A 9,450-nucleotide genomic window follows, 5' to 3' on the forward strand; every position below is an offset into this window, starting at 1 on the left:
GGTGTCTTCAAACAGAACTTGCTTTCTCATTGTTGACCCAGAATCTGCACAGAGTCACTCCTTGCCTATGGGAAAACTCTGCTCATCGAAGTCCACTATGACCACATAGCCTCTGGGCTCAGTGCAATATGGGAGACTCCCTTCTCTGGCAGGGTTTCTCCTTCTCAGACCTTCTCTTGGTTCTAAGCCTCCATACTCCCCTCTGCCCCAGCAAGTAGCCTCAATTAGTTTATAAGTGAAAAGGTCAGCTCAGGAACTTTGGGAAGGTCAAGGAACACTCGCCCCTCCGGAAGGGAGAGGCTAATTAGCATTTTTCAGACAACAGGGCAGGAACCGACCTGCGGGTGGGAACACATTCCGCAGGACCGACTGTTGCCCACCTTCAGACAAGGGAAGTCCTTGTCGCCTCATTCCCTAAAGACCAATCAGTTTAAAGGGTGCACTGTTCCGCCAATCATTGTGCTTAGTTGCCAATGCTCTAGTCTGCCCCTGGAAACCACATAAAAACTTGCATATGAAAACCCCAGTGCCTGGGAACCATAAGTTCCTCTTGCTTTTTGCATCAATTCCGGGCTCCGCGTGGTTCACTCTGGGGTTTCCCTGATAAGCAAAGGGATCAATTTCCTTTCTCCTGACAAAACCTTTTCAGTCAGCACCTGAGATTCCAGAAATGCTTCCCCATGCTAATGAGGTACGCCAGGTACCCTTAGCCCCCAGCCAATGCTCTTTGCCCATCCAGGATGTTCCTGCCCTCTGTCCCCCCCAAACTTTATAAGCCTTCAATCATCTAAGTTAAGTTATCTGCTTAAGGCAGATAACTGAATTGCTGATGATCCACGAGAGCAGGGAGACCCACTCGTGCCTTGCAAGGTTACCTTCTCCAACCATGGGGCCTAAAAGGGTATCCAGTAGAGTTCTTCCTTTGCAATTTATTCAGGGTCTAGACTAAAACAAAATAACAAAAACACCTCCTCACCCCCTCAGTTCTTGTTATAATACGGTTTAGATTTATTCTTATGTGTATGTTTTGCCTGCCTGTATGTATGTGCATCGTGTGTGTGCAATGCCCACAGAGGCCAGAGAACATCAGGTCCCCTGGAACTGTAGTTCTAGGTACTTGTGAGCCACCACGTGGGGATTGGAAACAAAACCCAGGTTTTCCACAACAAGAGTAGAATGCACTTTTCTTTGATATTTAAAAGAGGGTTTGTAGTTTAGGCGAACCTGACCTTGAGCTCCTGATCCCGGTTTTTTTTTGTTTTGTTTTTGTTTTTCCTTCCAAGTCCTAGGACTACAGGTGTACACCATAATAATTATTTTTAATGTGTTGGTTGTTTTGTTTTGTTTTTCCGCAGAGAAGGGGATTAAATCCAAACCCTGACAGGCTGGGTAGGTGCTCTGTCTACCCTGTCCCGAGATGGCTTGCATTTTCTCTCTCCCTCTTCTTCCTTCCTTCCTTCCTTCCTTCCTTCCTTCCTTCCTTCCTTCCTTCCATTTCTGATTAAAAAAATGGGTTTTACTGTGATATTTTCATACACACACACACACACACACACACACCTACATGGATATCAGTCACTATACTTCATCTTGCCTTCTCCCCAGCCCTTCACCCATATCCCATTCCCCCACGTTCATGGTGTCCTCTCTTCCTCTAAAGAGTTTCCTGTCACCTACATCCATCACTCTACCTATTCTCTCCCATGCCACTCTTTAAACCTCCTCCTCGTTCATATTCCCTTCAATATCTTCACATATGCATAATTTAAAATATTCCACATATGAGAAAAATATGCAACATTCGTCTGGCTGGCTGGCTTTTACTTTTTCTTTTGGCATCGCTGTGGATAAAACCCAGGTCCTTGCACACGCTGGACAAACCCTCTGCCACTGAGCTACATTACTGTCCTGAGCGCTTCTCACAGCAGAAACGCAATGGAACCAAGGACTTACCACAGCACTCTCGCCACCCTGCCCAGGGCCTACTCAGCCCAAGAGAAGAGCAGCACGGTGGCTTTCATAGTCACACGGCAGTGGCCGGAGTCACAGAAATCCTGTCTAAAGGAAATAGGCATCTTGCTCCTTGGGCTATTTTTGCAATCAGTCGCTTTTTAGTGGTTACAAAAGTCACACTGTTGATGCTTAAAATATTTACTCTCTGCCTAATCTGATGGAAAGTTTGAAAAGAAAAAAAAAAGCTTAGCATTTCCATTCTGAATCAGGCACAAATCCCAAAATAGGAATAAGCAGCTGACCTGCTAGGTGAAGCGCCAGCACTGCCCCACGCGCTGAGCGGAGCTGGCTAGGGCTTCCTCGCCTCCCATAGCACGATTATGAGATTCCTCACCCAAGAATCTCTCAGCTCCTCAAGTTTCCAATTTTATTCTGTCTCCAATTTGTGCTTTTTTTTTCTAATAAGAAAGAAATGTATATATTTTGCCATAGTCAGACTACAGCTCTGACCCCACATTATTTCTTAGTAGAAAACTACTAGGTCTCTGACATGTAACATCAATATGTAATGTGCCTCCAACACTTGGATGTCTTAATATTTATCTATTTATTTATATGTGTATGGGTTGCTACACATACTTATGTCTGTACACCATGCACACACAGTGCCCGTGAGGACCAGAAGACAGCATCAGACTCCCTGGAACTGGAACAACAAACGCTTGTGAACTACCATGGAACTCAGGCTGGTACAGCAGAAGCTGTGCCTGGTAAGCCTTGTCCCACAGCTGTAACATTGTAACAACTGCACCTTCCTCGTTTGCTTCTCTTATGGCCTAACCGAATAGTTTTTCTTTCTTTTTTTTTTTTTGCTTTTTGTTGTTGCTGCTTGTTTTTTGATTGTTTGGTTTTGTTTTTTGAGACAGACTTTTTGTGCGTACATGTGTAGCCCCGGCTGTCCTAGAACTCACTCTGTAAACCAGGTTAGCCTTGAACCCAGAGATCTGCCTGCCCCTCCAGAGTGCTGGGATTAAAGGCGTGCTCCACCACCACCTGGCTACTGAATGTTTTCCAAATCATTCCACTCTGCTTTTGGTTTCTGATTTCCACTGCAAACTCATCTAAACGGAGCCAACATAGTCCCTACTAAAGCCTAAATGCTATGCGGTCTTGTAATTTCTTCTGCCAAATTAATTGCTCTGTCACTTTAAAATTCAATGCCAACGAAGTCTTAGGACATGAACAAAATGCAGACAATCTTGTTTCCGCAGGTGCCGTGAGCATCCTCTAGTCCATTTCCTGATGGAGTCCGATGGAGTCCCTGTTCCTGTCTGACATTTGTGAGCCTGGCTTTCATTGTACCCCACTGGCATTCGGGCACCCCTGGAATCACTCAGTAAGATGATCTGAAAACGTTATAGGGTATCTCTAGTTTATAGCGAGAAACATTTTCAAATCCTTCTCACAAGCCAGTCCCAAGGACCTAAAAGGCACGAGTTCAGGTTTAGTCTGGCCATTTCTTTTTTTTTGTTTTGTTTTGTTTTGTTTTTGCTTTTTATTTAATTTTTTTTCTTTTTAGTCTGGCCATTTCTCAATGCTGATGAAGTTTTCTTCATGATGGCCCAATTCCCAAGAAAAACAAGAGAAAAGGCACTTGACATCTGGCTCTGTTCTCCATACACACACACACACATATACACCTGTGCACACACACTTGTATGCATGTGCACCTATACACACCTGTGCATATACACCTATACACACACGTGTGCATATCTAGCTATATACACACCTGTGCATATGCACCTACACACATACAACACCATACAGACACAGAACGTAAATCGTTCTTGAAGAATGCATACAGATACTGTAGTGCCAAACAGAAGGTCTGGGGGAAAGAAGTCCCAGAAGAAAGTGCAAGGCCTGTCTGATTTTGTAGTTTTGTTGTTGTTGTTGTTTATTTTGGCTTTTGAGACAGGGTTTCTCCATGTAGCCCTGACTGTCCTAGAACTCACTCTATAGACAAGGCTGGTTTCAAACTCCGACATGCCTACCTCTGTCTCCCAAGTAATGAGATTAACTATAACAGTTTTCAGCCTGTGGGTCTTATATCTACAGATATCCTGTCACACGTCAGATATTCTGCTTATTAGATATTTACATTATGACTCCTATCAATAGCAAAATTACAGGTATAAAGGAGCAATGAAATATTTTATGGTGGGGGGTCACAACAACATGAGGAACTGTATTAAAGGGTCATAATGTCTGGCAATGGTGGCACACGCCTTTAATCCCAGCACTTAGGAGGCAGGAGCAGGAGGATTTCTGAGTTCGAGGCCAGCCTGGTCTACAGAGTGAGTTCCAGGACAGCCAGGGCTACACAGAGAAACCCTGTCTCAAAAAAAAAAAAAAAAGACAGGTGAGAATCTCAGCATTAGGGAGGTTGTCTAGTGAATTAGAGGCATAAACTATCACCACCTGGCTCCAACAGTCTATTGTAAACCTGCCCCAGCCTTTGAGACAAAAATCTTACTTTTCTTTATCAATGGCTGTCAGATCAATTGTGGAGTTGGAGCAGTCTCCAAAGAGTTAGTGAGAAAACTGCAGTGGTGTCTGGGTAACTGGCTCCTAGTGGGCAACACGCCCTTTGTAGGTAAATGGCCTAGAGGCTGCAGACAGGCTGTTCCCGATAGATCAAAAAAGCCAAAAGAGCAGAGAGTTTCCCACACACGCATGCCCTCACAAAGGACCTGTATTGTAAGAGGACTCAGCTTTCTCTAGAATATAATATGATCAACATTTGGGTTTTGATTTCTGTTCTGAAGACTGTGTACTGCTCTTGCAGAGGACTGATGCTCAAGCACCCACATCTGGTGCCTCGCAACAGCCAGTAACTCCAGTGCCCTCCTCGGGCACTGGATACTGCGCTCATAGCGACACAAAGACATATGCATATATATATATATATTTAAAATAAAAATAAATCTTTTATATACATATAAATTATCTATAATATATTATCTATAACATGTGTATGTATATACACACATACACACATATATATACATACATATATATATATATATATATATATGTGGGCAGTCCACTCTAATCTCACTTTGGGGTGCTTTGCTTTGTTTTGCTAAATACGCTTCTGCTTAAACTGTCCTTAAACCTCTCCTCTGAATTCTTTCCTTTGAGAAGACAAGAGCAACGTAACCACTGCATCAGAAACATCAATGACCCAAGAGACCAACGACCTCCTCATGTGTGTCTCGAGCCTCTAGCACAGGATAAGTGCGTGCGGGCCTCCCAGATGCCGTCACTAAAAGTGTGGAGTTGGCGCCCAAGTTCACATTCCATCCACGCAGCAGCTGGAAGAGACAGAAGCCCTCCTTCCTATTTGCCTTTCAACTACACTTTGAAAAGCTTTTCAACATTGCTCTCATCATGACATTCCTGTTATCTTCAAATCCCTGATGGGAGAGCATCTTGCAAAATGATAGTACATACATCTTTACTTCATAGTTTTAGGTTTAAAGGAATTTTTTTTTTTTTTTTTTTTGCTATTGCGTACCTGCTGATTAGTTAACTAGGTGACTTCGTCAGCAAGTAGGGCAATCTGCCCAGGGATACATAACTTGGATTCGTTGTTTTAATCACGTGCAGAACTCCAGAGTTATGAGCTTATAGAGGCTTGTACCAGGGTTCAGAGAAAAGCCACTGGTCCTTGGCAGTGTGTTGTAGCAAGGAAGGAAGATACCCACATCCCTGGAACACAGATAGGACTACTGAGACCAACGCATGGAGCTGTAAGGCAAAGCCCACAGCTTTGTGGAGACACCAAAACACTGGACATGCCAGGAACATGGGAAGTCTGCTGGGAAAAGCTACAAATACAAAATGAACCCAGCCTAGAAGAGGCCATTATTCACACTGTGCTATGGTCATACGCAACATGCATGTAGGCTGTTTTTTACTTCAAGGAAATGACAGCAACGAGTTTGCCTTGATTCTCAGAAGATGCTTAGGCTCTTGAACAGTCTTGAGCCTAAGACTGTGGGGGAAACTTCCAAAATTGAGCTGTTAATGTTTAACTGTGAAGTGTCCTGCTCATCTATTTATATATTTAGACAATATGTCGTCTGAATGTCCACACTCACCTCTTTGAATACTTGGTTTCCAGCAGGGAGTGGCCGCTCTCCAAGCCCACTACTATATCTACTCTGCTATTGAGGACTGTTTTTTTTTTTTTTTTTTTTGGTTTTTTCGAGACAGGGTTTCTCTGTATAGCTCTGGCTGTCCTGAAACTCACTTTGTAGACCAGGCTGACCTCGAATTCAGAAATCCGCCTGCCTCTGCCTCCCAAGTGCTGGGATTAAAGGCGTGCGCCACCACGCCCGGCAAGGACTGTTCTTAATAAACTGTGTGACAAAAACCTTCCTCCATCTTCCTTCCTTCCTTCCTTCTTTCCTTCCTTCCATCCTTCTCCTTCCTTCCTTCCATCCTTCCTTCCATCTTTCTTCCATCCTTCTCCTTCCTTCTCCCATCCTTCTTCCTTCCTCCCTCCCTCCCTCCCTCTCTCCCTTCCTTTCCTCTGGCCTTTTGTCAGCTCTTTGGTCACAGCAATGCAATCAGTTCAGACAAACAAGCAAGATTAGCAGGGCGTGGTGGCACACGCCTTTAATCCCAGCACTTGGGAGGCAGAGGCAGGCGGATTTCTGAGTTCGAGGCCAGCCTGGTCTACAAAGTGAGTTCCAGGACAGCCAGGGCTATACAGAGAAACCCTGTCTCAAAAAANAAAAAAAAAAAACAAAAAAAAAACCAAGCAAGATTAAAGGAATGTAGAGAAAAGACATGTCCTGGGAACAAGACAGGGAACAAAGTAAAGTAAGGTGGACATTGAAGACTGTGACACTAACAGCTTAAGTTAGCCATGGTGATGAATATTGCAGAAAGAAAACTAAGACTAAGAAAGAGGCTAATATAGGAAACAGAATAGATAGATAGATAGATAGATAGATAGATAGACACACATATAAGTGTGTATAGATATATATGTATATATATTTGTGTTTGTATATAATTTATATTTTATATATATATATGTAATTTATTCTTATATCATTTCATTGGAGACTTGCTGACACTTTCAGAGGTTTAGTGCTTTCATCATGGTGGGAACATGCCATCACCCATGACTCATGGCACTAGAGCCTGTGCTGAGAGCTACATGGGATCCACAGGCCAAAAGAGAAAGAACTGGGCCTAGCATGGGCTGTTGAAACCTTAAAGCTCACCCCAGTGACTTACTTCCTCCAACAAAACCACACTTTCTTTTCTTTCTTTTTTTTTTTTTTTCGAGACAGGGTTTCTCTGTGTAGCGCTGGCTGTCCTGGAACTCACTTTGTAGACCAGGCTAGCCTTGAACTCAGAAATCCACCTGCCTCTGCCTCCCAAGTGCTGGGATTAAAGGCCCCGCTAAGACCACATTTTCTAATCCTTCTCAATAGTAGTGCCACTTCTGATAACTCAGCATTCAAAGATATGAACCTATGGGGGTGGGGGGCTATTCTTATTAAAACTAGCACACTGATTCCCAGAGAACCCAGACTTAGTCCCATGACACCATCTTCCGGACTCCAAGGGCAAATGAACTCACTTGAGCACTTGTGCACTCACACACACACACACACACACACACACCAAAACAAAATCTTTTTGTAAAGAATCAGAAAGAAGAGGAGGAAGGGAAATGTCTCCCCCATGCACAACCCCAGCTTTCGTGTTCCTCCTTCCTTTTCCTCTTTAGTCTCCCACTTCCTTGACAGAAGGAAAAGGGACCTTAAAGGACCTAAATCCTAAGGGCATCGGAGTATAACTTGAGAACTGGTGTTCAAAAGGGAAGTAGTGTGGTTTGACTTTGAAATGACTGCAGGAGGTTCCCACGTTTAAGCACTTGATCTCCAGCTGGTGGCACTGTATTGAATCTCTGCAGGAAGTAACTCATGGAGGCAGGCCTTGAGGTGTCACAGCCTGATCCCCACTTCCTTTCATCCCTACCCAGCTCTCTGAGGGCAGATGCAATACCAGCAGCCAGCCTCCCCCTCCTGCTGTGATGTCTCCCTCAAGTTGGAAGGACAATACACCAAATTAAACCCTTTCCCCCTTAAATGTCTTCTCTCAGACATTCAGACACTGGAAGAAGAAAAGTGAAGAGGGAGGCAGCGAAAGCTAACAAACGCCGTCCATCCATCCATCCATCTATCCATCCATCCATCTGTGTGAGACATTGCTGGATCTCTCTCCTGTGTCCTGGACCATCCACAGGCTCTCTGCTTCCGTGCTCAGTGTTCTAATCTGGTTCACGCCTCAAACTCTAACCTCATCTCTATCGCTGACAGCCTGGTTCCTTTTTTTCTTGGCAAAGACTTTGACCTGTACATAAACTGCACGAGGCATCTCATACCGGAAACGCTTTGTTGCTGTCTGAAGTTCATGCCCTCCAAGTCAGGGCTTTCATCTCCCTGGCCTGGCTGAAGTCACTCCCAGCACAACAGTTCTCTGAACTCAGTAGGGCTCTGTGGCCCTCAGCCCTCTTCAGGAAGCTTATCAGTCACTCTGGCCTTCCCTGCCACCCTGCCTAGACTGTGTCACAAGGACACACCACTTCCGCCACAGCTTGCCATTGCTCCCTTTCCACCTCTGTTCCATTATCACTTTATCTATTTGTGTGTGTGTGTGGCAAGAGCACAACTCAGAGCTCAGAGTACAGTTTTCTCTTTCAAACATGGGTTCAGGGAGTGGACCCAGGCTCTCAGGTTTCTCCGCAAGCCTTTTCTTTCTGAATCATCCAACGGGTCCTTCTGTTGCACATCATCTGACACATCCCTAGCTCTATGGTGACTACCACAAACACAGTGCTTTGGCTTTTTGTCTTAGGCTCCGCCCTACAGTTACCTGACACTGCTTGCCTCTCCCACTCTCATCTCTTCTTTTGCTCCCTTCCCCCCTTTCCCCTCAGTCTCTTCTCCTTTTCTCTCCTCCCCTCTCCCCAAGTGCTCAGGCCAGCCTCTAATCCGTTTTTCTCTGTCTCTCTGTCTGTCTGTCTCTGTCTCTACTACCCCTTCAACTCCCCTCCCCCTGTCCTAAATAAACTCTATTTTATACTATGCCACAGTGTGGCTGCTACCCCAGGAGGAAGGGATGCCTTAGTGTGGTCCAGCAAAGGCTCCCCCTTCCCCCACACCTTATGGGTCCACCACCAAACATATCCCTGTCTGTCGCCTCCTATTCTGACCAGCAGAAAAGAGCGACAACACTACGTTCTTCTCAAAGCAGTTTATTCAGGAACCTTTCAATATCATGCATGAATCTCTCTCCAGGAATAGTCTCTTGTGTATCTCTCCGCCCCCAATCACAATCCCTTATATAACCCCTCCACCACGCCCCATCAGCCCAGTCCATTGGCCAGAATCATCATCATGGTGC

At 44.8% G+C, this 9,450-nt stretch overlaps 1 long non-coding RNA gene across 1 annotated transcript; it reads left to right on the plus strand.

The window, feature by feature from the left end:
- Positions 1-2,623: 2,623 nt before the first annotated feature.
- LOC110297071 lies at positions 2,624-5,454 on the plus strand. The gene is made up of 3 exons (XR_002378244.1): positions 2,624-2,723; positions 3,225-3,349; positions 5,164-5,454. It is a non-coding gene; the product is annotated as an uncharacterized LOC110297071 (long non-coding RNA).
- The last annotated feature ends 3,996 nt before the right edge of the window (positions 5,455-9,450 follow it).

This window comes from Mus caroli, chromosome 6 (assembly GCF_900094665.2).
Source record: "Mus caroli chromosome 6, CAROLI_EIJ_v1.1, whole genome shotgun sequence".
In the NCBI taxonomy this organism is placed as follows: domain Eukaryota; kingdom Metazoa; phylum Chordata; class Mammalia; order Rodentia; family Muridae; genus Mus; species Mus caroli.